The following is a 12,288-nucleotide window of genomic DNA, read 5'->3' on the forward strand; positions in this document are numbered from 1 at the left end:
ACATTAGTTACATTTCCAATTTTCCAGTAAGGTACCATTCCCTCATGGAATCATATATGGACACTGCCCACTTAAGGACTTTTGCTTCACTGAAAATGTTATGAGAAGTATACTATATATGTGTGAACTTATTAGTATGATTTTTATTAACGTTTCTAAATGTCATAGTATACACATTCATTTGTTTACATACACACATATACATATATGTATATATATATGTATATATAATCTAGAATCTACATATGTGGGAGAACAGTGTGACATTTTTCTTTCTGAGACTGGGTAATCTTCCTTAATATTATAACATTCTAGGACTGCTCATTTTTCTGAAAGTTATGTGATTTTATGTTTTAAATTTTTTATTTTTATTTTATGTGTATAAGTGTTTTGCTTGCATGTATGTAAGTGCACCAATGCATACAATACATGGAGAGCTGCAAAGAGGACATTGGATTCCATGGAGTGGAGATGTGAATGGTTGTTTGCTGCCATGTTGGTGCTGGCAACCTAACTTGGATGCTCTTCAAGAGCAGTCAGTGCTCTAATACTTGATCCATCTCTTTCTATGTCAGAGCTCTACATTCTGAGCTATAGGGCCACATTCACTTTTCTTTCAAATGGAACAATATTCCATTTTACATATATACCAGATTTTTATTATCCATTCATCTGCTGATGGACAACTGGGTTGGTACCATATTGTTACTATAATGAATAGAGCAGCAATAAACATGAAGGTATATGTGCAAATATATCTATGGTAAGAAAGGGAGTTCAATAGATACAAACCCAGGAGTGACATAGCTCAGTCATATGGTTAGTATATTTTTAATTTTTTGATGAACCTCCAAACTGATTTTCATAGTAGCTTTATTAATTTGAACTCTCATCAGCAGTGAATATTCCTCTCTCGATAAAATAATTTTATAGGAACTTTAGAAAGTAGTTGAATACCTATAATATCAAAGGAAACATCTAATGAAAAAAAATATTGAAAGAAAAATGTATTAACCCAAAAATCTACTAAAAAGGATACATACAATATCTGAAAATGAGTGCATGCGTACAGCTGAGGCCTATATAAGAAGAAACACAGTGCCAGACAGGAGAAACCTCCCTTTGAATTGTTGCTCATGGTAGTCCAAGAGACTCCCGGAATAATACAGGATATAACTGCAGCCTTTGATTGTCTCCCAGAACTTGAAGTTAAGACCCTACTTCTGAAGACAGAACATACTTTGATCACAAAATTTGGAGCAACGTTGTTGCAACTGAACTGGAAGCCTCCTCCTTGAGAACTAGCTCTCAGAGTTCTAGAGAATACTATGCAAGCTGCTAAGAGAGAAAATCAATCAATGGTCCAACCTCAACTTCAAAGCTTAATAACCACAACAGTGACTGGCAAAAGAAACTAGAAGTGCAGTAGTGGCAATGTTTTCTTATGGGTAATCAACAGCTATCTAATTGGAATTAAAAACCTCTCATTGGAACTCATGGGTGACATTGTAAATATAACCAAATACACATGGCTGAAGAAGTCATAGATACTTCTATCTCTGTCATGTCTCTAGCAATTATAATTTCTTACTGTATGGTAACTATGTAAATATGTAGCCTTATATTTAGAGGCAAGTACACCATACACCATTCCTTAATGAAATTTCTTTTTGCAACAGATGGAGGCTATTGCAGAGTTCTATAATTGGTCACACAGAGAGAATATGTGTTTGAGAGATGCCCAGCCCTAAGTGACACATTGACAGTAGAACCTCTATGCCTAAGGCTCATGGAACATAGTGGAACAGGGGTTAGAGAGAATTCTAATGCATCCCTCAACTCTTGCCAGCAAGTCTTCCTCATGCAGAATATGATGCACACATAAAGCCACAATGACCAAGGTGTAGAGAACAAGAGACTGTAGAGTGTGTAACCCTGGATAAGGCTCCTATATTAAAGCTCTTCCACCCATGGCTCAGGGACCATTGCAGAAGAGAGGGTGTAAAGAGTGTAAAATTGAAAGGTTGGTGAATGAGCATAAGGTAGCAGAGTCTTCCAGGTCTCTGGGAACTTGCTCTCATGAACTTGCAGCAATGGTGAGAGTATGCACAAGACCCATGCTGACTCAATCAGGCAAATGTCCACAGAGAAATGGGGAAATGGAGAACAAACCCAAACTTTCTCAAGCTGAGGAACTATTGGCAATTAATTACTGCTGGGGGTGGGAGAGTTGATATTCTTTAAGGGAGAGACTTTACATAGGCAGACTAGAGTCCAGTCCATGAACTTGCACTGAGGAACATCTAGGTACAAATGCTTGATTGAATAGGCATTAACATATATGACAGAATGCATGAAATCCTCTGGGGGAACTATATGGTTCTGAAGATGGGGGAGGGGGTATAAATATGATTAAGATTTATGAAATGCACAAAACTCAAATAAATAAATAAATATACATTTAAAACACATGAAGTGTTTCATGTTATATTTACTGGCCTTGCTCTGCACTTTCCCTCATGCAGAGGGTATGATGAGAAGGAATCAACTGAATTTCAAATCTCCATTATGCGAGAGAACAAAACAGAATTTATTTATGAAATTCTAGCCTGTTTATGGGCTTCACAAGGAACTTAAATGTTTCACCTTATTCAGCAATCAGTTCACAAACTCCAGAATGCAGGTTTGGCAAGATGGTTCAGTGGGTAAAAGGCATTGATTCTCAAGAATGACATTGATTCACAGAATCCATGTTTTAAAAAGATAAGATTTCAATAAATGCAGAGACACAAGGCTCCTCAAAATTCTAAGAATAAGTGATTGAGTGCTCTACCCAAAACAGTACATTCTTCTAAAATCAAGTCCATCACTAAAAGAGGGAGGAAAAAAGTAAGGGCCTTAAGATAGGCAGAGTTCTGTGAAATACTGTCTCTGGATATAGCACATCCATTGAAATTATGATCTCAAAGCAAATATGGCTCCTCCAATGTACCTACACAAGACTGGGGTCATCAAATGTCAATCATGGATTGAATGAGGAGGTAGTTTAGAGCCTTACCCCTGCTGAACTATTGGTTACTGGTGGATTCTGAAAAAGCGACAGTATTGTCTTCAGTTGTTTACACACTGAGGTGCCCACCAGGCTCCAATGAGTAGTTTCAAACCCATGTTCACATAGATGATCATACAATCAGTGGATCTAAAAAATGTGATGAGTGTGATCCAAATTGAAATATCTAGGTCTAAGTTCCATCATACACACAAAAATTAACAACATGAATAATCTGCTTGTATGTCTCCTGCTGAAATTAGTACTCCATCACAATGTTCCTTGAAAAAAGCAATTTACTTGATGCACAAGAAATGATTTCAATTCTCTAGCAACTATGACCTCTCCGTTCATGTATGTTTGGCTATGATTACACATGAGTTCCTTCTCATTGAGAAGTTTAAGTCTAATTAGATAATTGTTGATTACCACCAAGATAAAAGTACAACTGCTATCCCAATAGAGATAGTAGGTTGTTGTGGCAAACATTGCTGTGGGTATTATGCCTGAAAGTTGGGTTTGAATTATTGATTGATTTTTTTTCTCTCTTAGCAACTTGTATAGTATTCTCTAAAAGTGTAAGAGTTAGTGTTCAAGGTCTGTTCCAGCTCCACTGCTATAAGTCTTGTATCCAAATTATGTTCTGTCTTAAGCAGTAGCGCCTTGATTTCAAGTTCTGGGAGAAAGCCAAGGTTTGTGACATTCTACTGTGATATTTTGGAAGTCTCTTGGATTACCCTGTCCAACAACTTGAAGGCAGGTTTCTCCTGTCTGGCAATGTGTTTCTTGTTACACAACCTCAGCCAAACACATGCATTCATGTACATATATCATATATGTATTTTTCAGTAGGTTTTGAACTAATATATCCCTATTGTTTTCCACACCACCTAAGCATTGTTTATCTCTCTTCTGTCTCTCCCTGTCTGATTGTCCCTCCTCCAATTTGATCCATTTCACCATTGATAATACCTGTCTCAGCACCACTCAGGGCTCAGGGACCAGTGTGGAAGGAGGGGGTTGTAAAGATCATAAACGCCAGAGATGGTGGATGATCACAAGGAAACAGAGGTATCCGAGTTGCTGGAAATTCACCCATATGATCTTATATCAGTGGTGACAGCATGTGCTAAACTCATACAGGACAAAACATAGACATGTCGAAAAAGAAACTCCCCACATCACACAATAAAGAACAAAGAAAGGACATTGAAAGGTGCAAGCCAGAAAAAATACATATGAAGGGAGGTTCATCAGAATAATACATGACTTTTCAATAGAGACTTTGAAACCAGGAGTTCATTGATTGATGTTCTACAATTCCTTAGAAAACACTGATACTAACACAGGATATTATCACATAAAAACTATCCAACAAAGCTATCTAGCAAGAAATAGGAGAACAGAAATATTTTCTGTGATGAAAATTGGTTTAAAGAATTTATGGCCCTTAAACCAGCTATATAAAGGACACTGGAAGGAACACTTCCAGTTCAAGGAGATGACTGAACACTTCCAAGAGAGCACAGGGTGTTTATAAGCAATTCCAGAACAGTTAATCAAAAGAGGTCTAAGAACAACACAAGAAAATAACAGGAATTTATGCACATCTTTCAATAAGGACTCTGAATATTAATGACTTCAATTACCCAATAAGGAGATACAGAATAACAGTTTGGATTAGAAAACAATTTCCAAATTTCTGCTGCCCCCAAGAAATGCACTTCATCATCAATAATATATACCATCTTAGGGTAAAAAAAAATGGAAAAAGTAATTACAAACAAATGGAACAAGAAACAACCAGGCTACGTATACTAAAATGTAGCAAAACTATTCTAATATCTGACATAACATACTTCAAACCACATATAATCAGAAGACATAGGAAGGACATTTCTAACACATTAAGGGAAAATCCCAAGAGCATGTCACTATTCTAAAAAGTATCACAGCAAATAAATGGCAGCCATATACATAAAATAAATAAGGCTATGTGTAGCAACCACACTGACAGTGGAGAATTCAATACTCCACTCTCACCAATTCACAGGTCATCTGGACAAAATCTAGAGATTATAGAGCTAAACAACATCATACATCAAATTGATCTAATAGATATGTACAAAACATTCCAGCCAAACACTAAAAAATACACTTCTCAGCAGCCCATGAAATTTTATCCAAAATGTACCACATGTCAAGAAACAAAAACATCTCAATAAAATCAAAAAATGTAATAAAGTCAGTCATTCTATGCATTCAGAAAAGAATAGTGCTTGATATCAATAGCAAAATAGACTATAGAACATAAGCTCATGAAAACTAAACAAAATATTATGGAATGAGAATTGGGTGAAGGTTGAAATCAGGAGTTCTACTCAGCGTTAAGGAAAGATGAAGTCATGAAATTCGCAGGTAAAAGGATGGAACTAGAAACTGTTATAATAAGTAACACAGTCCAAAAAAAAAAAGAAGAAAATAACAATATATGCTCTTCGTCATTTGTGGATTTTAATATCAATCCTTATATGCAAGTGTGTATCCTGATGTAACAACAGTAGCCAGGTAAATGGAAAGGACGCATGGAGGAAAAGGGAAAGAAAGAGCCTGAGAGAGGGCGATAGTAGGGAACAGATGTTACCAAGAGGGAAATGGTGAAAATGGGGGTATTCAGTTTAGAAAGTTAGAGGGAAGGACATACAACAAACCGTGGGTGTGAGAAGGGAGATAATAGGATCTGTATCCTATCATTAAGGGGAAAATGGGTATACTTTAATTAGAGAGAGAGGAGGGATGGACAGGGAGAGAGAGGAGAGAAAAATAAAGCTTAAGTGCTGTGATGATCCAGAGGGAAATGCATTAACTCACACCACTCCCCTTGAAAAATACACATACAATATTTGAACATGATTGCATGTGTATACCTGAAAGCTATATAAAATATACACAGTGTCAGACAGGAGAAATCTCCTTTCAAGTAGTTAGGGTAGTTCAAGAGATTCCTGAAATTACTCAGGCTGTTACCACAGCCCTTGATTACCTCCTGCAACTTGAATTTAAGGCCCTGCTGCTGAAGACAGGGCCTACTTTAGACACAGGACTTGGAGCAGTGGAGCTAGTATTGAACTGGAAGTCTCTTCCCTAAAGACTAGTTCTCATAGTCCTAGAGGATACTATGCAATCTGCTAAGGAAGAAAATCAATCAATGGTCCAATCAGCTTTAAAGTCTAGTAACCCCAACGACTGGCACAGAAAACTATCTCTATTAGTGCAGTAGTGGCACATTTATGTAGAGGGTAATCACCAGTTATCTATTTGGGCTCAAAGCCCTCTCAGTGGGAGGAAATTCATGGGTTGTACTGTAAATACAGACAAATATACATGGTTGGAAAGGTCATAGATCCTAGAGAAAACCCTACTTCTGTCATTTGTCATAGACAAATGAAATTTCTTACTGTATGCTAAATATAAATTCTCACATTTGAAGACAAGTATACCATACCATACACCACTCATCAAAGAATCTTCTATTTGGAATAGATATATGCTGTCACAGAGTTCCACAACTCCTCAAATTGAGAGATTGTTGTGCCTGAGAGATATCTAATGCTAAATGACACATTGACTGTGGAACCTCAACATCTATGGCTCACGGAATGTCGTGGAACAAGGGGTAGAGAGAATACAAATACATCCCTCAACTTTCACCAGGGCAGCTTCCTCATACAACTGAGTGTGATGCACACAGAACTCCACAACTGGCCAATGTGCTAAGAATAAGAGATTGCAGAGCACGTGTCCTGAATAGGACAAGACTCCTATATTAAACCTCACCCATCCATGGCCTAGGGACCATTGCAGAAGAAGGGATTGAAAGACTGTAAGAGCCAGCCGGGGCTGGTGTATCAACATAAGGAAGCAGAGTCTTCCAGGCCTCTGTAAACTTGCTCATATGTGCTTACATCAAGGTGAGAACATGCACAAGACCCATGATGACTCGATCAGACCAAAACCCAACATAGAACTGGGGAAATGGGCAGAAAAAATCCAAACCTTAGGAGAGGAACTATTGGAAACTGATTACTATGGGGTGAAGGAAAGTTGATCTTTAAGTGAATGACTAAAGATAGGGTGACTAGTCTCAGGTGAATGAATTTGCACCAAGGAACATCTGCGTACAAATGCTTGACTGGATATGACTTAGCATATATGACATAATGCATGAAATTCAGTGTGGGAACTATTAGGGATGTGGATAGGGGAGGGCATCTAAATGTTATTAGATCTATTGTATGAAATGCACAAAAATAATACATATATTGAAAAGAAATTTAAAATTATTACAGTTGAATGAAATAGAAAACAAAATAGTATTAAAATCTATGGGACACAATGAAGGCATCCCTATGAGGAATCCTGTATCACTAAGTGGCTACATCAAAAAATTAGAGACACCACATATTAATAACAACGATTTACCTGAATGCCTTGGAGAAACAAGAACAAACAGCATCAAAAACAGTAGATTGGAGGAGATCATCGAAATAAGGGCTAAAATTAATGAAGCATAAAAATATGGAAATAATGAGATGAATAGTTGGTTTTTGAAAAGAGTAACAAGATTGACAAACATTTATACACATTATCCAGAAGAAAAAGAAGGAGGATTCAAATTAATAAAATCAGAGATGGAAACGGAACAATACCACAGGCACTGTAGAAATTCAGAGTACCATAAGGACATACTTCCAAAATATTTTTTATGTGTACTAGTGTACTACCTGCATGTATGTAAGTGCACCTGTATGGTGCAATGCCCACAGATGTCAAAGAAGGGTGTCAGATCCCCTGAATTACAGACAGGTTATATCTGCCATGTGGGTTCTGGGAATCTATCTTAGGTCCTCTGTAAGAGCAGCCAGTGCTTCAATCACTGAGCCATCTTTCCAGCCCTGGAAGATCTACATGCCACTATATCTAAGAGAACTGCATAAACTTCTAGGTATATGGCCTAAAAAAGTTCAATTAAAATTAAATAAATGATTTAAATATAATCCTATCATCCAATGAGATAGAAGCAATAATTAAAAATATACAAACTAAAAGAGGCCCAGGGCAAGAAGGATATAGTATAGATTTCTACAAGAATTTCAAAGAACCAACACAAATATTCCTCAAATTATTCTGTAAAATAGAAAAGGAAGGAATATTCACAAATACTCTATACAAAGCTAGTATTAAACTGATACCAAAACCATACAAAGACCAAAAAAGAAAGTTATAATCCAATCTCTTTGATGAACATATTCTAAAAATTAAAGAGGAGAGATAAATAATGCTCAGGTGGAGTGAAAAACCAGAAGAAAATCTATTGTTTCAAAAACCTGCTGAAAAATACACACGCCATAAATAAATATGGGTGTTCATGGAACAGATGGTGATTAACTCAGAAATCCAGAACTTTCCAAAATTCACAGTATAAGACTGCAGAGTGCTTATCCCTGAATAGGACTCCTATATCAAATATTTTCTTCCCAAGGCTCAGGGATCATTGCAGAAGAAGGGACAGAAAGATTGTAAGAGCCAGCTGGGAAGTTATTGATATGAATTCACAGAAATAGTAACAACATTCATAAGACTCACACAAGTTCAAGTCAGATCAAATCCAAGCATAGAAGTATGGAAGTAGGTATGAATCTCCAAACTTAGCACAGGGACTATTGGTATCCAATACCTCCTGGAAGAGAGAGAATTACTTTTAAGTGTGTAATGCTACATATGTTAACCTGGCTCCAGTGAATGAAAACACACCAAAGGACACTTGGAGACACTAACTTGGCTCAATTAGACATTAGTATTTATTAAAATGTATATGAAATTCAGGGCGCAGTAAAATTCAGGTGTTCAGATAGTGGAGAATATTCAAATATGATCAACATATATGAAATTCAGAAAATTAATAAGAAATACTTGCAAACAAAATTCAGGAGCACATCAAAAAATTGTCCACTATAATCAAGTTCATCCCAATTATGCAAGGATGGTCTCACATAAGTAAATAAATGTAATGCATCACCTAAAAAGACTCAAGAACAAAAACTGTAAGATTGTCTCGTTACATAAGAAAAGGCTTTGGCAAAATCCAACAGCCTTTATTATTAAAGTCACAAAGAAACTGGGGATTCAGGAGACTTAATATAATGGAAGCAATATAAAAGTCCATAGACATCATCATACTAAATGGAGCAAAACTCAAAGCATTTACACTAAAATGAGGAATAAGAAAAGGATGTTCACTATCTCCATTCCTAGTCAATTCAGCATTTGAACTTTTAGCATGAGAAATAAGAGAAGTGAGGAGGATCATGAGAATACAAATTGGAAAAGTAGAAGAGAAAGTATCCTTATTTGTAGAATATATGATTCTATACATAATACATCCTCAGTGTTCCAGAAGAAAGCTCATAAAGATGACAAACACATTCACCAAAGTAACAGGATGCAAAAGTAACATACAAAAAAGTCTGTAGTCTTCCTATATAACAACAGCAAACACACTGAGAAAGAAACCAGGGTGCCAATCATTCATGAGAGCCTCCAAAATAAATCTCAGAATAAATATACCCAAAGAACTGAAAGGAATACATAGTAAAAGATTTAAGACACTGATAAAAGAAATTGAAGATTATACCAGAAGTTGAACAGACCTCTCATGTTCATTGATCTGTAGGACTAGTATTGTGAAAATGCTTTCCATCCTGTGGAAAGCAATGTTCAGATTCAATACAATCGCTACCAAAATTCCAATCCAATTCTTCACAACAATTAAGAAGATTATCTTAAAATACTTTAGGATAAACACACATACAAAATAGAGTAGCCAAAACAACCTGAAATAATGATATAACTTTTGGCTTTCTCACTATCTTTTATTTATGTTATTCTACAAAGCTACAGAAATAAAAAAAGCATGGCACTGACATTAAAAAGACATATTGATTAATGGAATAGCACTGAAGACTCAGAGATAAGTCTTTTCACCTATGTCCACCTGATTTTTTAAAAAGAGACCAAAACTTCATATTAGAGAAAAGACTGTATCTTCAACAAATGGTGTTGGCCAAGCTGGATAGCTTCATGTAGAAGAATAAAATTAGATCCTTATCTCTCACCTCCACAAAACTCAATTCTAAATGGAAAAGGACATTAACATAAGGCCTTACACCCTGAATCTGACAGTGGAGAAAGTAGAGAAAATGCTTGAACTTATAGTCATAGGAAAAGACCTTCTGAATATATCATTATGACTAACAGTTGATTAATGTTATGACATGTAACTAACAAGTTTCGGTACAGAAAAGGACAACGTCATTCAAGTAAAAAGACAGCCTACAGAGTGGGAAATGTCACTATTAGCTGTATGTTTGACAAAGGATTAATATCCATATTATATGAAAAACTGAAAAAGAATAAAAATGGGACAATGAACTAAAAAGAGTAAGTAGGAATGTAAGTAGGATAAGAAATGTGTTAAAAATAACACTTAACATCCTGGGCTGTCAGGGAAATGAAAATCAAAGGTCTTTGAGAATTCATCTTACCCCAGAAAGAATGAATAATTTCAAAGGAAGGAAAAATGACAAAATGTTGACCTGGATATAGGGAAAGGGAAACATTTATTCACTGCTTGTCAGAGTAAGAAATCATATAGTCACTATGAAAATCAATACAGAAATTTCTCAAAAAGCTAGAAAAATAAGTACCACAAGACCAGGCTATACCACTCCTGGGCATATATCCAAAAATCTCTATACCCTATTATACAGATATTTGCTCATTCATGTTCAGTGCTGCTCTATTCACAATAGTCAAGAAATGGAAATAATATAGATGTCCATCAGGTTGTCAACTTATACTGAAAATGTGGTAAGTGCATGCAATGGAAAGTTTGCTATTAAGAAAAATAAAGTAATGAAATTCATAGGTCATTGGATAGAGCTGGAAACAATCATGCTGAGTGAGGTAACAGACCCCAGAAGATAAGTGTCACATTCTTTATCCTAATATGTGGATTTTATCATTCTTTCTACATGTTTTTTTTATTTGGAAAATCCATAGAAATCTGGAAATTAGTATCAGAGCATGGGGGGGGGGGTTTCAACATAGGAGATAAAGAATGCAGTGACATAAATACGGAAAGGTGAATAAAGATCCAGGAACTGTTGAATGGGTTAGGGGTGGGAGGGAGGAGGGAGTATGGGGAGGGATAACTAACACTAAAGGCATTTTGAAAAATTCATATGAAAACTACTATATAGAAGCTTCTAAAAATATACAAATATACATACAAATAAAGAGTTTTAATGGAGTCATCATATAATGAGTGGACAACGTACCTACTAGACACCACAGGGTGACAAATAAAAACACCAGTGCCCTGAAGGGGTTATCTGTTTTGGAGTCAACAGTATCTATTGCACTGCTCTTGGTTACCCACCCCCCAAAAACTTGCTTGGTAAGACCCTGTTGCCAACACACATAACTGAGTCATATAACATGGAAAAATCAAGCTGGTACTGACCTCGAAGCTTCATCTCTACTGCCTGGCTTTCATGTGTCTAGAACATATGACACATGTTACTAGAAGAGAAAAGGAATAATCAGTCTTTTTTGTTGAAATTGGTGTATTCAGTACATTATTTTGGGAGTGTTATAAATTAGGAATTAGGGTCAGGAAATGAATCAGAGACTCCAGTCCCTTCCTTCATTGCTTGAAAGAAAACCATTCCTAAGATCTTCCCTTAGATTCTACCTTCTGACATGTTTTTTTCTCATTTTTAATATTTTATTAAGCTTTTTTTGCACTTCATATAATACATCTTAATCAAATTTAAATATCCTTCCCATCCCACCCCCCATATCCCCTCATCAGATTTCAAGTATTTTGTCAGTGCTTTTTATATCCTGTTCTGTCAAGTATTTCTATCCACTGAAGTCTAGTCAGCCTGTCTAGGCTCATTCACTTAACAAAGATCTACTCTCCCTCACCCCACAGTAGCTATTTGTCAATAGTTCCTTGGCTGGGGTTTTGGCTAGCTGCCTCTTTCCCCTGTTATGTCCTAGCTTTTTGTCTGATTGAGTTCGCATGGGTCTTGTGCCTGCTGTCAGCATTGCTGCAAGTTCTTATGAACAAATTTCCAGTGAACTGATATCCTCTGTTTCCTTATGTTCATGCA

This window comes from Nannospalax galili, unplaced genomic scaffold (genome assembly GCF_000622305.1).
Source record: "Nannospalax galili isolate Female #2095 unplaced genomic scaffold, S.galili_v1.0 scaffold3, whole genome shotgun sequence".
NCBI classification, from domain to species: Eukaryota; Metazoa; Chordata; class Mammalia; order Rodentia; family Spalacidae; genus Nannospalax; species Nannospalax galili.